General features: G+C 42.4%; 1 protein-coding gene across 3 annotated transcripts in view; it reads right to left on the bottom strand.

Annotated features, from left to right (window-relative positions):
- LOC126248384 (uncharacterized protein DDB_G0271670-like) overlaps window positions 1-22,212 on the bottom strand; it is a 201,912-nt gene that overhangs the window by 134,480 nt on the left and 45,220 nt on the right. For all 3 annotated transcript variants that reach the window (XR_007545470.1, XM_049949325.1, XM_049949324.1), the window contains exon 4: window positions 7,332-7,450. The gene's annotated coding sequence lies outside the window, so the exon portion shown is untranslated. The remainder of the gene's footprint in view (window positions 1-7,331; window positions 7,451-22,212) is intronic.

Below are 22,212 nucleotides of genomic sequence, written 5' to 3'. Positions count from 1 at the left end.
AAGAAGATTAATTTCTAAAGGACAAAACATGTTGGTCCAAAAGGGGTTATCTGTAGTTAATAAGGTTTAGCTACTAGAAGTTTTAATGTGGTACCTTAGGTGACATAGTGTTGATTTCACATAGCACTCCTTATTCATTTTATACAGATATGAATATGGATACAAACTTGGTTCATTATACACACTGTTCCAGTTAGACATACGCTATGCGATCAGAAGTATCTGGACACCCTTAGAAACATACATTTTTCATATTAGGTGCATTGTGCTGCCACCTACTGCCAGGTACTCCATATCAGCGACCTCAGTAGTCATTAGACATCACGAGAGAGCAGAATGGGGCACTCCGCGGAACTCACGTACTTCGAACGTGGTAAGGTGATTGGGCATCACTTGTGTCATAATGTCTGTATGCAATATTTCCAGATTGCTAAACATGACTAGGTCCACTGTTTCCAATGTGATAGTGAAGTGGAAACGTCAAGGGACACTTACAGCACAAAAGTGTACAGGCTGACCTCATCTGTTGACAGAGAGACAGCTGACAGTTGAAGAGGGTCGTAATGTGTAATAGGCAGACATCTATCTAGACCATCACACAGGAATTCCAAACTGCATCAGGATCCACTGCAAGTACTATGACAGGCAGGAGGTGAGAAAGCTTGGATTTCATGGTCAAGCGGCTGCTCATAAGCCACACATTATGCCAGTAAATGCCAAACGACACCTCGCTTGGTGTAAGGAGCATAAACATTGGAGGATTGAACAGTGGAAAAACATTGTGTGGAGTGACGAATCACGGTACACAATGTGGTGATCCGATGGTAGGGTGTGGGTATGGTGAATGCCCGGTGAACATCACGTGCCAGCATGTGTAGTGCCAACAGTGAAATTCGGAGGCGGTGGTGTTATGGTGTGGTCATGTTTTTCATGGAAGGACTTGCACCCCTTGTTATTTTGCATGGCACTATCACAGCACAGGCCTAAATTGATGTTTTAAGCACCTTCTTGCTTCCCACTGTTAAAGAGCAATTTGGGGGTTTGCACTTGCATCTTTCAACATGATCAAGCACCTGCTCATAATGCACAGCCTGTGGCGGAGTGGTTACACGACAATAACATCCCTGTAATGGACTGGCCTGCACAGAGTCCTGACCTGAATCCTATAGAACACCTTTGGGATGTTTTGAAACACCAACTTTGTGTCAGGCCTCACCGACTTACATCTATACCTCTTCTCAGTGCAGCACTCCGTGACAAATAGGCTGCCATTCCCCAAAACACCTTCCAGCACCTGATTAAACATATGCCTAAAAGAGTGGATGCTGTCATCAAGGCTAAAGGCAAGCCAATACCATACTGAATTATAGCATTACTGATGGAGGGCAACCCAAACTTTTAAGTCATTTTCAGCCAGGTGTCCGGATACTTTTGATCACATAGTGTATATGTCTGAGAAAGAATAAGAAACCTTTTAGCATTCCCTGTAGATGCGTTTTCAGTCAAGATATTAGAATCCTACTCTAAACAACAGGAAAATTTCACAATCAAAATGTAGAAACACAATAATGCTTCTGAATCATTTTGATTCCAATCACTTAAAGAAATTGACATCCCTATCATTGAAAACAATTACCTGTTTCTTTAGAGCTGACATCAGAAATAGCTAAATTTCTAACAAACAGCTCAAAAGAACTCAGTGAGATTCTGCATACTATCACACTTACCTAAGATACATTTTTTGGTATAATTATCTGTATGCTCTAACTACTCATTCGCACTTTGTTATACGTATATGTCTGTTATATTGACATGGTTCTTGCAGTTTGGAAAATACCATTTTGACTAACTGAAGGATTTGAAAATGGGTCCTGATTCAAATCTTGTCATCAACAAAATAAATTGAAATTTGCAACTTTGGCTGTTTTTCCATTGTATTGAGAATTTTTATTCGTAATTGTCTTATAATTTAATAATCAGTTTTGTATGCCAAATCTTTGACTGATAGTAATTAGTTTTAGGTTTCAAAGTGGTACAATACATGGCTTACTGTGCTTTTTTATTTTTTATTTACACGTCATGTTCTGTAGGACCAAATTGAGGAGCGAATTTCCAAGGTCATGGAATGTGTCAGTACATGAAATTACAACATAAAAGTAAGAACAGATAAAAATAAAATGTTTATGAACCCAAAAAAAGTCAAGGCATAAGTTAAAGTAAACACAATCAACAACATAACATAAGAATCAGCTTAATTTTTCAAGCACCTCCTCAACAGAATAGAAGGAGTGACCCATGAGAAAACTCTTCAGTTACGATTTGAAAGTGCATGGATTACTGCTCAGATTTTTGAATTCTTGTGGTAGCTTATTGAAAATGGATGCAGCAGTATACTGCACTCCATTCTGCACAAAGTTCAATCCAAATAATGGTTGGATTTCTGACACTTATTAACTGAGTGAAAGCTGCTAATTCTTGGGAATAAGCTGATACTGATAAAAAGATGATAGTAAAGAATATATATATTGAGAGGCTAATGTCAAAATACCCAGACTAGTGAACAGTAGTCAACAAGAGTTTTGCTAACTTCCACCACTTATTGCCTGAACCGCCTGTTTCTTTAATGATCCCTTACTTCAGATACTGCTCGAATAGTCAAAATGACAGCAATAAGTCTTTGAACAAGATCCTGAATGTGGGCTTTCCACAACAGTTTAATATCTATCTGATTAGTTAGAAATCTGAACTGTTCAGTTTCACTAATCGTATCCCCAAAAACTGAGTCTTACTATGATTTAGTGTTAGTTTAGTTTCTACAGGTCACGAAGTTATGTCATGAACTGCACTATTTGAAACCGAGCCAATGTTGCACACAACATCCTTTACCACAAATCTAGTGTCATCAACAAACAGAAGTATTTTAGAATTAACCGTAATACTAGAGTAGCCCCAACACTGATCCCTGGGGCACCCCCATTTGATCGTACCCCACTCAGACCCCACATCACAGCCATTCTCAACACTGTGAATAATGAACTTTTGCTGTCTGTTGTTAAAGTAAGAGGTGAACCAATTGTGAGCTACTCCTCATGTTCTGTAAAGGTCCAAATTCTGGAGCAATATTTTGTGATCAACACAATCAAACGCCTTAGTTAAATCAAAAAAATATGCCTAGCATTCGAAACCTTTTGTTTGACCCATCCAGTACCTAACACATAAAAGAGAATATAACATTTTCAGTTGTTAAATGACTTCTAAAGCCGAACAGTACATTTGATAGCAAATGTGATATAAAATGACCAATTATCCTTAGATACACAGCCTTTTCGATGACTTCAGCAAACACTGATGGCATAGAAATAGGTCTAAAATTGTCTACATTATCCCTTTCTCCATTTTTATAAAGCGGCTTTACTACTGAGTACTTTAATCGTTCAAGAAACTGACCATTACTGAAGGAAAAATTACAAATATGGCTAATTACAGGGCTAACATGTGCAGCACAGTACTTTAGTATTCTGCTAGGCACTCCATCATATCCATGAGAGTCCTTAGTCTTCAGTGATTTAATTATTGATTCAATCTCCCCCTTGTCTGTATCACAGAGGAGTATTTCAGACAGAGTATTTCAGACATCAATCTTGGAAAGTCATTTTCCAAGAGAGTTATGCAATTCCCTGTTGAAACTAAATTTCTATTTCACTCACCAGCAATGCTCAGAAAATGGTTGTTAAATACTGCACATATATCTGATTTATCAGTAACAGAAATATTTTTATTACGAACTGACTCTATATCGTCGACCTCGTGTTGCTGACCAGACACTTCCTTCACACTGACCACATGGTTTTAGTTTTATCCTGTGAATTAGCTATTTTATTCCTGTACCACATAGTCTTTGCCTTCCTGACAACATTGTTAAGCACCTTACAATACTGTTTGCAATGGGCTACTGTAGCTTGATTGTGACTACTTCTAACATTTGGATATTATTCCTGCTTTGTTCTATATGATATCCTTATCCTACTAGTCAACCACCCAGGCTGCCTTTTACTGCTGGCAGGCACTGATGACTGCACAGCTGAGTTTACTGCTAGTACCCCATTTAGAATGTTCTAATGGAAAGCAACTCCCGAAGAGCATGAGAAATGTGTTAAGGAGAGCATTATATTTGTCACTAAGCTATCGGCACTATAAACATCCTGCTATTCTTGTTCCTTTACAAGGTTTAAAAAACTCTATTTCCATTGGATTACCTTTCCTACATAGTTTGTAATTATAATTTGTGCATCATAATCTGAAAGGCCTTTCACCCTTTTACTAACAGAATGCCCATCTAGTAATGAAGAATGAATAAAAATACTGTCTGTGGCTGTGCTACTGTTCCCCTGCACCCAATTTGGAAGAAAAATGGCCTGCATCAGATCACATGAATCTAGGCTATCTACCAACATCCTCTTTCTTGCATGATCATATACAAAATTAATATTGAAGTCACCACATATAACTAATTTTTGGTACTTCCTATAAAGTGAATCAAGAACCCTCTCTAGCTTGAGCAGAAATGCTCTGAAGTCAGAGTTAGGGGACCAATAAACAACAACCATTAGAAGTTTAGCTTCACTAAATTCAACTGTCCCTTCAGAACATTCAAATATTTGTTCAGTGCAGTGCCATCTATGGACTCAAGTGGAATACTGTTTTTTACGTACATGGCCACTGCCCCACCCTGCAAGAAACTCCTTGAAAAACAGCCAGCTAATCTGTATCCTTGTAAAGAAGTCTCTGAATTGTCAAATTATTTAAGTGGTGCTCCAATAGACCAATAATTTCTGAGTCAGCACGTATTAGCAGTTCACTATCTTTATCTCTAATACCTCTTATATTTTGATGAAATATGCTAATTCCTTCTCTACTTGGGAACATGACATCCTATGAAGGTGATTCATTAGTTAGAGGGACTTCCTTCAAGCAGGTATACCTATCAGCTGATTTCAATCTAAAAAAGGTGCAGCTGAAACACCAACTACTAAAGGAATTTTTCCATGAGTGATCCCACCACCACCCACTACACTGTCACCTATAACCTTCACCAGTCTCCCCTTCCCATACCTATTGAGGTGCAATCCATACCTAGTCAAACCCGATCTACTGATGGACTCAACTGGCACCACAGCAATGTGACCCATGCCCTCTGCCATCAGTGCCTTCTCCAGCCCCATGTTAACACGCCTTACAGCCACATTAAGATGAGGCTGATCATGATGCTGAAACAGTTGCATGAAATGCACATTAGTGCCACCAGTTTGAGTAGCTATCTTTACCAGGTCACCACCTATGTCATATTCCCCATCCTTATCAAAACTATTCCCTGCTCCACCCACTATCACTATCTGACCCTACCCCATAAAATTCCTACGTAACTCCCCTACGCACTGCACTGCATTAAAACTCAGATTCAATCCTAGCTTCTTAGTTGTCAACAATTTGTCATAAGTACTGTACTTGTTTGCCAGATCCAGTTTCCTATGTGAAGGAACAAACTTTCTGTAGTTAGTTAACTGTTCAGTGTGTCAGAAGTTTATTAGTGCAAGCATTTGTTCCAAGGTTCAAGCACTGAATGTAATCTGTCAGTGGTGTTTACAATGGTGAGTTGACAGTAAACCAGTTCCCATTATAATTTAGTACCAAGTGCAGTAGCATCCGACTTATGAACCTGAAAAATATTTGTAGATCACATTGTATGCAAGTTCCAAATTCATTGTACAATCTTTGTGTAAAATCAAATAGGCATAATCACCTCACATTTCTTTTGTTTCTCATTTTTGTTAATTCTTCAGTAAGTCAGAATTATGGGAGCTGCCATAAGTTCACAAATAGTGGATCGCTATGCAGTGTATCTGACACTTTATTTCCTAATGAGGAATGTAATGGTGAAATTGCTAGAGAATGTAGGGCACAATTTCCTGCTTTTGGAAGCAGCAGGAACAGCTAATACGGGAGTAGTAAGGAAAGATCTACTTCCTTTACAAAAACCTAGGATTATGTGGTCTGTAGCCATTAACATTTTATTTGTACCTTGTGTGTTGCATCTCTTCTTCACTACTGCAAAGCTCATCATTATAAAACATCATTCACTACATCAGATGTGATGTGCTTTTTTTGCACTGTGATCCTGGGCACAGCCAGTGTATCACAGATACAGTGTATGCCAATATAAGGACAGCTGTGCTGAACTGTCCTAAAACTATATTTGCAAAGGACTATGACACCTCAAAAGTAAGCTATATGAAGACTTATCAGAAAAACCAACATATGACTAACACAACATTATTTACCTTCCATTCTATGGAGTGTTGTCTTCACATTTGAGTAGATAGGGACTCACTCACACACTTCAAATTACTGTAACTCAACCATCAAGGAGGATGTAGAAATTATATAAAAGAGACATAACAAACTAATGGATATACAAACCATATACCCAAAAAAGTCAAAGCAAACACTTGATACAATGTCACTAAACAGAGCAACATTGCAAAATTTATGTCCTTGTGCAAACTGTCAAGCTGCAAGTGACAAAACACAATCGCACACACATGCACAGCTACATTGTCCCAACTGAGTACATTGCACTAGTACTGTAGCTCAACTGTGGTGAAGAGTTGTACCGAAGTGGAGTGGGTGAGGGGAGCAACGGGATGGGGATTGGGATGAAGGTTGGGAGGGAAGCGTTGCTGATGACTGGGAGGAAGAGGCACCAACTGCATGGTTAGAAAAGTAAGCTAACTTTGGTGCAGGCAGAAAGAGCTGCAAGTGGCACTCAAAGACATGGAGGAGTGGATTAGGAGGTGGATTGTGTGTGTGTGTGTGTGTGTGTGTGTGTGTGTAGGAGTGAAGTATGGAACAGCACCTAGTAGGTAAGGACTGCAAGATCAAAGGATGTGTGATAAGAGCAATACCCATACACATTGTTAAAAGAAGCTGGTTACTTTCAAGAACATCTTGATATTAAATAATTACCAGTCCTTTTCCAGAAGCAATTGTTACTATGAACAGATGCATGTTTCAGACTAAGTTTTCATAACGTGGCTCTCAAGTTTGTGCCTGTGAGAAACAATAAGCTAACAACCGAATAAGATCGATTAATTAATTAATTTGCATGTTATTAACAAAATGAAATAAATGAATAACCACTTAAACTTTCTCAAAAATAACATTTTAAAAATAAACATCACATTAAATTTAGAGGAAAAGTTAGTATTAACCTGATGTTACAGGAAGAGAATCAAGTTATGACATGATGGAGTAAAATTTGAACAAGGACTCACTTGATATGACTGCCTTCATTGCTCCGTATCAATATTAGGAATTACTTAGAAGTTCCTTTGGATCATGGTACATCAATATTCCACCACCAGTTATTTTTGTGAAAAAAATTCCACCATTCCTGGGGAAAAATAAACAAACATACATACTTTTATGATCTCTATATTAGGCATGTGTATTCTGAAAGTTAAGAGGGACACTACTGCATTCTAATACACATTACTCCTGTACATTATATCCTTTTTGCATTACTATAAATCCTACATGCCAACATTCTACACCAAATATTAGAATACTCCTCTAGTATGTGCGATTCTTATCAGTTCAATTGACAGGAGACACACACTTTACAGAAAAAAAAGATATATGAATGGTCACAGGCTTCTCCGATAGCAGGAAACTAACATAAATACGGCACAATCTGAAATGCAAACCACTTCAAAAAACACCAACACTCACCTTGAGGTGCTGACAGACAGAAATTTGATCAACTTAATTGTTTAATGGGTTTAAGGACTCAACCTAGCTTAAAAAAAAAAAAAATACAGTTATGTACCATAATACGCGGTGAGAGGGGAGGGGAGGGTAAGGGGGGGGGGGATAGGCCAGTCGAAAACCCTTTGGACGTTGCCATGCGGCAGGAGGCACACATTTGGGATCAGACTGGCAAACTCTCCAGTCACTGTAAGAGACCAGAAGATAGTCAGGTCAATGAAGTTGTACTAATTATAATAAAGATATGTAAACACACAAATGAATTAACAGGTTAGGATGACAGGCCTACCGGTCAGCTACGAATGGCCACAGACCCTCCGGGGCTAACCCTACATTGGAAGGCAACCAGTTGTCTCCATCGATACCACTAGAAGATATGCAAGGCAACATTATCAGACCTAAACGTACATTAACTGCACTGCCAGATAACATGTAAAACTAGGTTTGCCGCTTATATGCAATCAGATAAATGTAAGAATAATGAGTCATCTAACTTCCAAATTCAGTTTATCATGGAAAAAGTAGAATATCTCTAATAATGGAGCTCTGCAATTGCAATATGGTAGAGTGGAGTGTTTAAAACTGTATTCATGGATTATTCTACTGTGGCCAATGTGGAGTTGTGAAATGTAGCTGCCACTAACAAGCTTGACACATCACTATTCTGGGACACTAGGAATTGTTGGTATAGGGTTGTCTGTCAGTCAGGTCCTGGTATCTTTAATTCTCAGGCATCCTTTTGGGAACTCCTTGGCCATATTGGCTACATGTCTTTTTCCTGGAATTCCAATGAGGCTGGGTGTCCAGAAATATACGCTCAGTCTTCCTGTGTTTAGGAACTGTTTCTGAAATCAGTTCTCCTGCCATGGCATAATTAAGGGAGAAAATGCCTTTGGATTGCAACACACTATATTGTATCGAGCTGCTATATCACATGAGAGTGATGGAGCTCTATGACAACAATTTTCTGACAATTAAGGTACGTTCCTTCATTGCGTATTGTTTGCGTGTATGTTATGTCATCCACTCCAACTGGGTCCCTCACATAGATGTTACCCTATGCAGCAACAGCTACCTAGAACAGGTATATTGCACAGATTTCCCTGATAGGAGAAACACTCACTCCTTGGGATTCACAAGGAGTTGACGAACAAGCATTAACAGTGCGACCCCTGCATGGATAAGGGGCTACAGCCATGCAGGTACTTTATGACATCCCACCCACCCCCAAAAGGTTGCATGTATCACACACAGTATGTAAATACAGCATAACTGCTTATCTGGTAGGACATCTGCCATGTTGTGCAACCTCTCCACACAGCCAATACTACAAATAAAAAAATTTGAAAACCGGAAGATCAAACTTGCAACAACGGTGGTTGTACTTCGTTAGCTAGAGACAGTACTAAGATACAGGATGAGGGAGTGGAAGAATGACCAAAGTCAAAGTCCCTGGGCACGGTAAGTCTACATCAAAGAACTCATCATGGTTTATGGGTCAGACGAGGAGGGCTGACAGAGGGGGGAATGACTGTGGCATGGAGGTGGTAAGATATGGTATAATGGTAAATAATAAGATATGATATAATGTCCGAGGGCCCTATGCTTGCCATGCTTGTGCTCATATTTCACACACACACACACACACACACACACACACACACACACACACACACACACACACACACACACACACACGCGCGCGCGCGCGATGTAACAATTTCCAGAGTACTGTTACAGCGATTGGGACTCTTGTATAGTAAGCAAGACTATAGATATCAAAGAAATTCAGAGATGTGCTGCTACTTGTGTAAATCTGTACTACTAAAATGTAGTGGATATGCTCAGGAAACTTAAACAGGAATATCTGGAAGAAAACTATGTTATTTTTTCAAAACCCTGACCAATCAGGCTGTAGTGCTGGGACACTGTAATTGTAGATAAATAAGTGGATATAGGTGTATTGGGATGCATGTGTAGGAGTGCTGACAGGACATGCGTGGGGTGGTTACACTGTCCAGCACTGCAGCCTGACTGCTAAGATACTGCAAGAACAACACTATCCTCCTTCCACACATTTCTATTTAAATTTCCTGAGCTTCTACCTTACATTTTAGTATGTGTTATACTGATAAGCACATCTCTGGGTTTGTTTGATATATGCTGTCACGCCTACTTGATGAGAACCACAATTACTGGAGAAATATAACAGAATTGGTTGCTCTAGTGTTCTGTATGTGATTTCCTTTAAAGATGTACTGCACTTTGTCAGAAGTCTTCTACCAAATTTAAATCTTCCATTCACCTTCCCAAACACTATGGGTTAAAAGGGACAAAACTACTAGGTGATCAGGTCTACATGACTGTACAACAGAGGTAGCCTACTATGCAAAACCCAGTGGAAGAAAACCCCGTCTACAAAAGGTCAATAAATGAGAGACAAGGTATAAAAAGAAGAAAAGCAGACAGAGGAAGAAAGGCAGGTAAGGTGCTATGTCTACGGGGTGGCCATAAGCCCCTGAAAGCAGAGTGCAATGAGGGGACATACAACCCCCATCCCCTGCCACTTACCAGAGGTACATCATCCAGAGATTTCCAAGGAAAGACTAGCAACACAGATAGGACAAGAGAAGCACAGAGAGACAAAAGATGAACAAGTCTAACAGATCATGCCAGAGGGGGGAGGAGAGTAAAAGAGCAGATAGGGTGTGGACCGGGCTGGACCATCAAGAACAGATGCCCGCAACCCTGTCTCTGGGCAGAGGAGGCAACAGAGTGGGCTGCCAACACCTCAATGGGCTGATAAGTTGAAGTGGCCCTCCCTTAAAGAGAGCTGTAAAAGCCCCATTCATGAACAAAATGTAAAACTACGTCAGCCACTGAGGCACTGTCACCTAACACTAGGGGCAGCAAGTCAGGAAGATTAGGAGTCCGCCAAAGGGTGACTAGGTTGGGACAGTTCAGCAAAATGTGGACCACCATCAAACTGGAAGCACGACAGTGGGGCAGGTCCTCGCAACAGAAGAGATGGCCATGATTCAGTCCCCCTTGAGAGACCTGCATGGAGAACCTCCACAGATTTGTAGTCTTCTTTATCACTCATAGTTTCTGATGAAGTCAGAGTGACCCATTCCATACTCCAGATTCCTAAAACTTTACAGCATAATACCCATTGGAGGTCTGCTTTCGGAATACCGATCTTAAGAGCCAGTTTGGCCAGCCTATCAGCAAGTCCATTCCCCTGGATCCCGACATGGCCCAGGGTCCAGACAAAGGTCACAGAGCGTCCACATGCATTGAGGGCATATAGGGAATGCTGGATAGCAATGACCAAGGAATGGTGAAGGTAACTCTGGTCAAGAGCTTGCAAACTGCTCAAGCAGTTGCTTTAGATGAGGAAAGATCCACTGGTGCAGGAACGGATACGCTCAAGACCACGAGAGAGGGCTACAAACTCTGCAGTGTAAACACTACAGCCATCCAGCAATGAATGCAGTTCAGTACGTCCCGTCTGAGTATAAGCAAAACACACATCACTGGCAACCGTGGAGCCATTAGTAAAGACTACTTCTGAACCCATGAATGTGCCAAGGATGGAGAAAAACTGGTGGCAGAGGGCCTCGGGAGGGACCAAGTTTTTCAAACCTTGTGACAGATCACGACTAAGCTGGAGCTCAGGGATACACCACGGAGGTGTATGTGAGTTAGCCCACAGGAGAGGTGGAAGAGGAAAAAACTGGAGTTCAGAGAGGAGGGACCAGACACAAAGTGCGATCATAATCTCTGACCTGGGCCACCGGTGTGGGAGATGAATTTCTGTGTTTGTACAGAGAAGAAGAAAAGGTTACAGGAGAATATGGGCTTGGGACAAGGAATGAAAGAGGAGAAAGATTAATTGAGTTCTGTAACAAGTTTCAGCTAGTAATAGCGAATACCCTGTTCAAGAATCACAAGAGGAGGAGGTACACTTGGAAAAGGCCGGGAGATACGGGAAGATTTCAATTAGATTACATCATGGTCAGACAGAGATTCCGAAATCAGATACTGGATTGTAAGGCGTACCCAGGAGCAGATATAGACTCAGATCACAATATAGTAGTGATGAAGAGTAGGCTGAAGTTCAAGACATTAGTCAGGAAGAATCAATACACAAAGAAGTGGGATACAGAAGTACTAAGGAATGACGAGATACGTTTGAAGTTCTCTAACGCTATAGATACAGCAATAAGGAATAGCGCAGTAGGGAGTACACTTGAAGAGGAATGGACATCTCTAAAAAGGGCCATCACAGAAGTTGGGAAGGCAAACATAGGTACAAAGAAGGTAGCTGCGAAGAAACTATGGGTAACAGGAGAAATACTTCAGTTGATTGATGAAAGGAGGAAGTACAAACATGTTCCGGGAAAATCAGGAATACAGAAATACAAGTCACTGAGGAATGAAATAAATAGGAAGTGCAGGGAAGCTAAGACAAAATGGCTGCAGGAAAAATGTGAAGACATCGAAAAAGATATGATTGTCGGAAGGACAGACTCAGCATACAGGAAAGTCAAAACAACCTTTGGTGACATTAAAAGCAACGGTGGTAACATTAAGAGTGCAACTGGAATTCCACTGTTAAATGCAGAGGAGAGAGCAGATAGGTGGAAAGAATACATTGAAAGCCTCTATGAGGCTGAAGATTTGTCTGATGTGATAGAAGAAGAAACAGGAGTCGATTTAGAAGAGATAGGGGATCCAGTATTAGAATCGGAATTTAAAAGAGCTTTGGAGGACTTACGGTCAAATAAGGCAGAAGGGATAGATAACATTCCATCAGAATTTCTAAAATCATTGGGGGAAGTGGCAACAAAACGACTATTCACGTTGGTGTGTAGAATATATGAGTCTGGCGACATACCATCTGACTTTCGGAAAAGCATCATCCACACAATTCCGAAGACGGCAAGAGCTGACAAGTGCGAGAATTATCGCACAATCAGCTTAACAGCTCATGCATCGAAGCTGCTTACAAGAATAATATACAGAAGAATGGAAAAGAAAATTGAGAATGCGCTAGGTGACGGTTAGTTTGGCTTTAGGAAAAGTAAAGGGACGAGAGAGGCAATTCTGACGTTACGGCTAATAATGGAAGCAAGGCTAAAGAAAAATCAAGACACTTTCATAGGACTTGTCGACCTGGAAAAAGCGTTCGACAATATAAAATGGTGCAAGCTGTTCGAGATTCTGAAAAAAGTAGGGGTAAGCTATAGGGAGAGACGGGTCATATACAATATGTACAACAACCAAGAGGGAATAATAAGAGTGGACGATCAAGAACGAAGTGCTCGTATTAAGAAGGGTGTAAGACAAGGCTGTAGCCTTTCCCCCTACTCTTCAATCTGTTCATCGAGGAAGCAATGATGGAAATAAAAGAAAGGTTCAGGAGTGGAATTAAAATACAAGGTGAAAGGATATCAATAATACGATTCGCTGATGACATTGCTATCCTGAGTGAAAGTGAAGAAGAATTAAATGATCTGCTGAACGGAATGAACAGTCTAATGAGTACACAGTATGGTTTGAGAGTAAATCGGAGAAAGACGAAGGTAATGAGAAGTAGTAGAAATGAGAACAGCGAGAAACTTAACATCAGGATTGATGGTCACGAAGTCAATGACGTTAAGGAATTCTGCTACCTAGGCAGTAAAATAACCAATGACGGACGGAGCAAGGAGGACATCAAAAGCAGACTCGCTATGGCAAAAAAGGCATTTCTGGCCAAGAGAAGTCTACTAATATCAAATACCGGCCTTAATTTGAGGAAGAAATTTCTGAGGATGTACGTCTGGAGTACAGCATTGTATGGTAGTGAAACATGGACTGTGAGAAAACCGGAACAGAAGAGAATCGAAGCATTTGAGATGTGGTGCTACAGACGAATGTTGAAAATTAGGTGGACTGATAAGGTAAGGAATGAGGAGGTTCTACGCAGAATCGGAGAGGAAAGGAATATGTGGAAAACACTGATAAGGAGAAGGGACAGGATGATAGGACATGTGCTAAGACATGAGGGAATGACTTCCATGGTACTAGAGGGAGCTGTAGAGGGCAAAAACTGTAGAGGAAGACAGAGATTGGAATACGTCAAGCAAATAATTGAGGACGTAGGTTGCAAAGTACTACTCTGAGATGAAGAGGTTAGCACAGGAAAGGAATTCGTGGCGGGCCACATCAAACCAGTCAGTAGACTGACGGGGTGGAGGAAAAAAAAAAAATAAAATAATTGAGAAGATGGTAGTTTGGATGCTAAGGTGAGCTGCGAACATGGGTAGCATAATTGACTAGCTGTTGTTGGTGCCTGATCCACAATGGAGGAACCCCAGCCTCCACAAGTAAGCTGTTCACAGAACCAGTTCGAAAGGCTCCTGTCACAAGTTTAATCCCACAGTGATGTACTGGATCCAGTATCTGCATGCTGAAGGCGATGCCGAACCATAACTCAGACTCCCATAATCAAGACGGGATTGCATCAGGGCTTTGTAAAGTTGCAGGAGGGTAGAGCGATCTGCACCCCAGTTTATGTCACTCAGGCCGCGAAGTGTATTACGGTGCAGACAGCACTTTCATTTATGTTGGTGAAGAAGGGGAGTCCACGTCAACTGAGAATCACAGACCAGTCCCAAAACCTAAAACTACACTGAGTAGTTGGTCATCAAGGTAAATTTCTGGTTGTGGGTGAACAGTATGTCATCAACAAAAGTGCATGATGCAAGTCTTGGCGGCAGAAAACAGAAGCCATGGACAACAGCCCATACCTGCGCCTTTCGTATGGTGCCTTGCTATCGACATTCAGAGACAAACACACTGGAGGCACAATAGTAGAAGCAAAAGTCTTCACTATAAAAGGAGGGTGATACTGAGGACCCCACAGCTGCTGCTAGACCATTGATGGCTATGAGAGACAGAGAGAGAGAGAGAGAGAGAGAGAGAGAGAGTGTACAGAGTCCTGCAGGACCCCATTCTCTTGGATATGCGGGGATACTGGGGGAAGCACCAACTGCTAACAAATGGCATAGCAATAATTGCTGAGAAAGAGGGCCCACCTCTGCAAACAGCAGGCAGTCTGATCTGGTAGCTTAGAGCAAGGGCCAAAGTAGGAAGCCTGGGGCCTGTGGTCAGTAATGAGGACGAACTTCACTCCATATTGGGGGGGAAGGGGGGGGGGGAGGCGAAGCAACAACAGTAAATGGTGTCTCCTTTTCCACCTGCAAGTAGTTACACTGTGCCGCAAAAAGTATAAATTTTGTAGCAGATAATGTTGTTATCTCTTGCAATTATCTATTGGCCATTTATAGCAGTGCCACAGCAGTTATTCCACCTACCATCAACATGCTCACATATGAGAACTATCTGTAAACCGCATCACTCGCCTGTAAGCATCATACATGTTGGTCATAAAGTTATTTGCCAAGTAGACTAAGTAAACTTTGTTTCTGTTGACTTGCTTGTCAAATTTGTGTATTCATTCTGTACTAAAATGTATATATTTAGTTTTAATAGTCTTTGTTGTTCAGTCATGATTTAGCAGAGTTCCTCTTTTAAGACACTTGTGTAAATTTGCAAGATTGTAGAAAAAAAATTATATCTGTTACCATTTTTTCAGCATGTCATATAAAGGTGGGCAGGGCCTGAAACATGTAAATAATAATAAATGGGCCCTGAAACATCATGCAACTGATACTTTGTGACCAACAAGCTATTTTAAAGCCATTTTTATAATTGTTATTTTAATGGTCGCACGCCTCCACTATGACTTTCAGTCATGTCTACAATTATGGTCGTTTGGTTTTTTTAAGGGCACAAAAACAACGAGGGTCATACATGCCCATGTCAGAATCGTGGAATACTTAAAAAAGAAAGAAAGATAGTTAAAAACGACTACACGTTAAGCCCAATCCACAGAAGGAAAGACAGCTAAAAAACTGGATACGGAGAATGGTCCATAAAATATGCCACAGTGAAAATGAGTTCCTGAACTAAAAATTAAATGTACTTCACCATATTGCTACGACGGATAAAAAGTAAAATGCCATAAACAGCCTGTGCATCATTCGCTAAAATGGCCAATAACTCAGACGGCAAATATAAATCAGAATGTAAGTGGTTAAAAAAAAGGGCATTCCGTCAGGAAATGGCAAACCGTCAGAGGTTGAGGACAATGAGCACATAGTGATTGGAGACATGCTAAAAAGACAGTGCCCAATATACAACCTAGCTAAAATGATCTCCTTGCACTAGAGTGCAGAGAGGAGGTCATCCAAGCCGATGAGAGAGGATTAATTACCCGGAGCTTGTTCCCCTGAAGGGAGGACCAATAGTGATGCCAAAGTGATACCACCTGCTGACAGATGGCAACACAGAGATCATCGGAGGGAGTGGAAGGACTAGCTGGCCAAGGTGCAAGGACTGCAGCCTTGGCAGCAGAGGCAGCGGCATCAAGAGTGAGCAAGTGACAGATTTCCTGTACCCATTTCACTATGGGATGGATGGTGTACACCACACAAACTCTGAAAGGCAATGAGAAAGTCGGAGCAGATGACGCAATTGAAAAGCCCATGTTGCCAGATGTACCATGTGGCCTGATACAGGGTGAAGAGCTCTGCTGTAAATACTGAGCACTGTTCCAGATGCTGACACTGAAAATCATTCATGTCAATGACGATGGCACACCTGACACCACGGTCAGTCTGAGAGCCATCAGTGTACACAAGGTACTACTGCGAACTTCTGTGCAAAGGTTGTGAAACTTAAGGCAATAGAGCGAGGCTGGAGTAGTGTCTTTAGGAAGTGAATGAAGGCTAAGGTGAACACAAAGCCAAAGTTGTGAAGGGTTTACACCTATCAGGAAAGTGGCAGATAGCATGAAGTTAAGCTGCTGGAGCAAGAGCCTAAAGCAAACTACAGGACGTAACAGACGATCAAAGGAGTCATCAAAGAAGGAGGCATAGGATGGGTGGCCCAGCATGGCAGACGAACGGCATGCGTATCTAACCAGGAAAAAGTCACAGTGGTATGACCGCGATAGTTTCACTGCTTTGGCAAACAGACTCTCTAAACCGTGCTAGTGTAAAAGGTGCAAATGGCCAAATGGATGCCATGATGGTAGACAGTACTGAGATGGCGCAAGAGGAATGCACTAAACACCCACAGTCTAGTTTCGAACAGACAAGGGACTGATACAAACAGAGAAGGGTAGTCCCACATGCTCCCGAGGAAGTACTGCTGAGGACAAGTATGACATTGGAGGGGGTTGGGTTGGGTTCTTTGGGGTAAGGAGACCAGACAGCGAGGTCATCGGTCTCATCGAATAAGGGAAGGATGGGGAAGGAAGTCGGCCGTGCCCTTTCAGAGGAACCATCCCGGCATTTGCCTGGAGTAATTTACGGAAATCACGGAAAACCTAAATCAGGATGGCAGGACGCGGGATTGAATCGTCATCCTCACGAATGCGAGTCCAGTGTCTAACCACTGCGCCACCTCGCTCGGTATATGACATTGGAGGACCACATACAGTAGGCAGCCAGGTAAGCCAGGTGGAAGGACCAAGAAAGTTTCCTATCTAGCATGAGCCCCAGGAATTTCAAAGTTCCAATGAATGGAAGAGCAACAGACCCAATGTAAAGACAGCAGAAGAAACCAATTATGCTGCCAGAAATTCATACAAATGGTTTCGTCAGTTGGAAAGCGAAAGCCATTGTTGATGCTCCATGAGTAAAGATGATTGAGACATCGCTGATGACACTGGTTAAAGAGACAAAAGTCTGTGAAGAACTGCAATAGATGGCAACAAGGAGAAGATTCCCAGCAAGAGACAGGCCATAATAGGATTAATGGCGATAGCAACTAGATGGAAGGTGTTTTTCCTTGTCGGGCTTAGGTACAGGTATGACAGTCGCTTCACACCAGTGTCGAGGAAGCATGCCATCTTCCCAGGGAGAAAGTGCTTGCCTGCAAGAGAAATGTTCTGCAGCAACTGAATGTGAATATCATCCTGTCCTGGGGCAGAGCATCAGGATGAAGTTAGAGCATGATCTAGCTCCCTCATACTAAAGGCGGCATTGTAGCACTCACGACTCTGAGAAGGGGAGGTTATCACCTGAGCCGCCTCCACTCGTTTCCAGTGGAGGAAGGCAGGGTGATTGTGGCTGGAGCTCAAGATGTCCGCAAACTAGCAGCCCAAGGTGTTGGAGATAGCAGCAGGGTTCATTAGGACATAATCTGCTACTATCAGGCCAGAAATTGGGGAATGGACCTTGGTCCCAGGCAGCCGTCGGAGGTTGGCCCACACAAAGGAAGATGGTGTGGAACTGTTAAAGGAACTAGTAAAGGAAATCCAGCTAGCTTTTCTGCTATCCTGAAGAATGTGACAACACTGTGCACGCAATTGTTTGTAACAAATTCAGCTGGCCATCGTAGGATGGTGGTTAAAAATGCAGAGAGGACATTTCTGTGCACAAATTGCATCGTGGGATGCCTCAGTCCACCAAGGGTTCGGGATACAGTGCGGCAAAGAGGAAGTGCAAGGAATGGAGCATTCTGCAGTGTTAAGGATAGTGTTTGAAAGACATTCTACCTGTTCATCGCAACTGGGAAAATGGTGTTCATCAAAGGTTGCCAGGAAGGAGTAAAGTCTCCAGTTGGCCTTAGAAAGCTGCCATTTGGGAGTGCATGTAGGTGGGGTAGGAGTCAGTAAACGGATAGCACATGGGAAATGGTTGCTTGAGTAGGTGTCAGAGAGAATGACCAATCGAGATGATGGGAAAACTGGGCACTGCAGAAAAAGACGTACAAATTGGAATACATGTGAGTGGAGTCTGAAAGGAATGTGGGTGCTCCTGTGTTTAGGCAGATGAGGTTAAGGTGATTGAAAAGGTCAGCCAAGAGGGCACCTCTCTTACAGGTTCTCAGCAAGCCCCAATGAGGATAGTATGCATTAGTCACCGAGTAGCAGAAAAGGGGTGAGGGAGTTGCCCAATGAGGTGGAGGAAGTCTGCCCTGGTGACACCGAATGACGGAGGGATGTGTACAGTACAAAGGGAAAAGGTCAAGTGAGGAAGGAAAATGCAGACTGCAAGAGCTTGAAGCCAGGTAGTCAGGGACATGTGTTGACAATGAAAGTGATCCCAGAGGAGCAGCATGACTCTCCCATGAGATGAAGTGCCATCCTCAGAGGTCAGGTCGAAGCGGACCGGGAAGAAATGCAAGAGCTCAAAGTGGTCGTGAGGACGCAATCTTGTTTCCTGGAAGCAGAGAACAAGCAGATGCTACAATTCTAAGAGCAGCCATAAATTCTCTGTTTGATTGAAGACCTCGAATGTTCCACTGATCGAGAGTCATGATGAGGAAAGGGGAGGAGAGGAAAAAAATGAAGGGCTGTTACCAAAGCAGCTGCCGAGTGCCAACCTTCTGCTACAGAGCACAGAGGCTGGAGAATCCTGCTCCACAAGATCTACAGAGGCATCGGCATTCTCCCTCTGTCGATCTGCGAAGTCCAGTATGGAGAAACAGTTGGCGGTGCACACCGGCGACACAGATGTCGGCCAGGTAAGGGTATCATGTGGTGACAACGTCAAAGAGGATCTCCGAGTTGGCAAAGGAGAAGACTGTTTGACTTTGTTTGACTTCTTGGAGCCTTTCCGGTTGGCAGAGAAAGACTAAGATATTTGTTGGCAGGAGGGATGTAGGAACTCTTCACGCGAGTATTTCATCTGTACTTCCTGGCCTGCCAGTTGTGTAGCAGGTGACTTTGCCCTGTGAGGTAAAAAGTTTAGTGGCTTGTTGCACAGCTGGAGGAGGAGACGGGGATGCTACCATGACACTGGGCAATTCCACAACCACAGCACTGAATTTGAGGTCACATGTCTGCGTGCCATGTCCCTTGGGGAGCAAGATGTAGCAAGGACCGTGCTGCAAGTGCCGGATGGTATAACGCAGGGTTTCTGACTAGCCAACAGCTTGCAAGGGACCTGGTAAGGCACTTTTTCCTTCACCCAGATCTCCTGGACAGCCTACTCACCAACACACATGGGAAAATCTTGGGAGGAGGTAGCATGGTCACCATTGCAGTCAATACAGTGGGGAGAAGAAGGCAGACAATCCCCCTCATGAGCATCCCTATCACAGGTTACACATTTGGCTGGGTGTCAACAGGACTCTTTAGTGTGGTTGTAACAATGACACTGTTAGCAGCCCATTGGGTTTGGAATGTATGGTCAGACTGTGATAACTTCATAGCCTGCTCTGATCTTTGATGGAAGCACCACTCTATCAAAAGTGAGAAAGATACTGCATGTAAGCACTATGGATGTATCTACCTTTTTTGTCACCCAATGGACTGCAATGACATTCTGATCAGAGACGCACATTTGAATTTCTGCCTCAGTCAGACCATCAAGCAGCCTAGTGTAAAGAACAACACGGAAAGAATTCAGCATTTGATGGGCCTCGGCATGAACAGGATAGCCATGGTGGAGCAAAGTTGCAAGTAGTCACCGAAAGCCAAGTGCCATTTTGTAAATAAGAGCAGGATTTCACAGATCCAGCTCTTGCATCAACACTTTTCTGAATAAAAAACAGATTTACTGTAGTAAAGACCTAACCGTCTTCAGTACATGGAACAATGAGGAACTGTGATGCAACTGGGATGGTCTTTGAATTGTTGGCCTCATTCCGTTTACATTTGGTAGATGTCGACTGTGACGATGACGATTGGCTCTTGCGAGAAATCCCCCATTATTGCCAGTGTCTCCGATGGCATGTTCATTCACCGGGGGAACCCCCCCTCAGAAGAAGCCTCACCTGCCTTAGGTGATTGTTCACACCTCAGGTCACACCCGACAGAGGAACCAATCGGCAATTTGGGAAGGTAACAGCTCAGAAAATCACCCCTTCCTGGGTTAGCCTGTACCAGAGGGTACGTATGAACCCTGAACCCTACCTGTCAACACTGGGCTGGGAATTACGCATTCCTCAGTCACTTGTTACGTGTCAGATGCATGGGCTGGCCTTCAGGAGCACACAGAGGAAGAAGAAAAAGGGGAACCTCAAAAGCCGAAGCGAAGGAAGGATAGGAGAAGGGGAATGAAGAAACAAAAAAGGAACGAAAAACAGTGGAGCGACTGTTCTGATATAAGCTACTGATTATGCAGAATACATTTTCGAAAACATCACGGACATGTTCCTCAAGGGAGGGGGAAAAAATAGCAAGAGGACAGACCTGCAGCATGGAAGGGAAAAGACGCTGCAAAGGCTGGGGCTCCATTGTAGCTAAGCACGAACCTGTCAAAGAGCAGCAAGCCCTCTTGGGGAGATTTATGGTTTTGTATTTGCTTTTTGTCTCTTCTGAGATAGCTTACTTTGTAGTGCAGTTTCCACCAGCTTTTGAAATCCCAGACTACCTTGCCACTTTTGTCAGTAGAATCTTTCCTGGTACACAACATTCTTATAACATGATGAGTAACCTCATGGACTGAAGAGATTCGATCATTTGTTTTCAATATATGATGAGTAATCTCATAGACTGAAATGATTACATAATTTGTTTCAGATGTTTGGTGACAATTCCAAAACCAGGGTCACAAGAAAAAAACTATGACTTATCACAGGGAATAATTGTTGTATTTTCTTAAATCAACATGTGCCTGTGAAAGAGTAGAAAGTCAGGATGATTTTACTTTTTTTACTTTACATAATGGTGGTTGTCAACCATTTCCTTTATGTGATGTGTCTGGGTAAACACCATCACCGATTTTATTCTCTGATATGAACTAACTGTGAACTACACAGCAATTAAACCAAATCCACATATCAGAGGTTAGGAAATAAGAAGAAGACTGAAACAGATGTCCACAGCACTACAAACAGATTTTTTGTTTTTAAGGAACAGAAGTCAGCGACATACGCCCATTCAATGAGAAGTATTGATATTAGCTCCCGCAATACTGAAAATCAGTGAACAAGGCATCTGGCTCTGATGGAATGCCAATATAACATCTCACATAGTGGAATTAACCCTTTTTCTAGATTGTATTTATCTTTTATCTCTTACGCAGTGAATTGTTCCATGGAACTCGAAAAGAGTGAACATCTTCTGTTTTCAAGTGGGCTGTGGAAAACAAAGCATTAATTAGAATGAAATTTTCACTCTGCAGAGGAGTGTGTGCTAATTTTGAAACTTCCTGCAGATTAAAACTGTGTGCCGGACCAAGACTCGAACTCGGGACCTTAGCCTTTCACGAGCACGTGCACTTACCCGCGAAAGGCAAAGGTCCCAAGTTTGAGTCTCGGTCTGGCACACAGTTTTAATCTGCCAAGAAGTTTCAAAATCAGTGCACACTTTGCTGTAGA

This window comes from Schistocerca nitens, chromosome 3 (genome assembly GCF_023898315.1).
Source record: "Schistocerca nitens isolate TAMUIC-IGC-003100 chromosome 3, iqSchNite1.1, whole genome shotgun sequence".
Classification (NCBI taxonomy): Eukaryota; Metazoa; Arthropoda; class Insecta; order Orthoptera; family Acrididae; genus Schistocerca; species Schistocerca nitens.
This window is presented reverse-complemented; position numbering and strand designations above follow the sequence as displayed.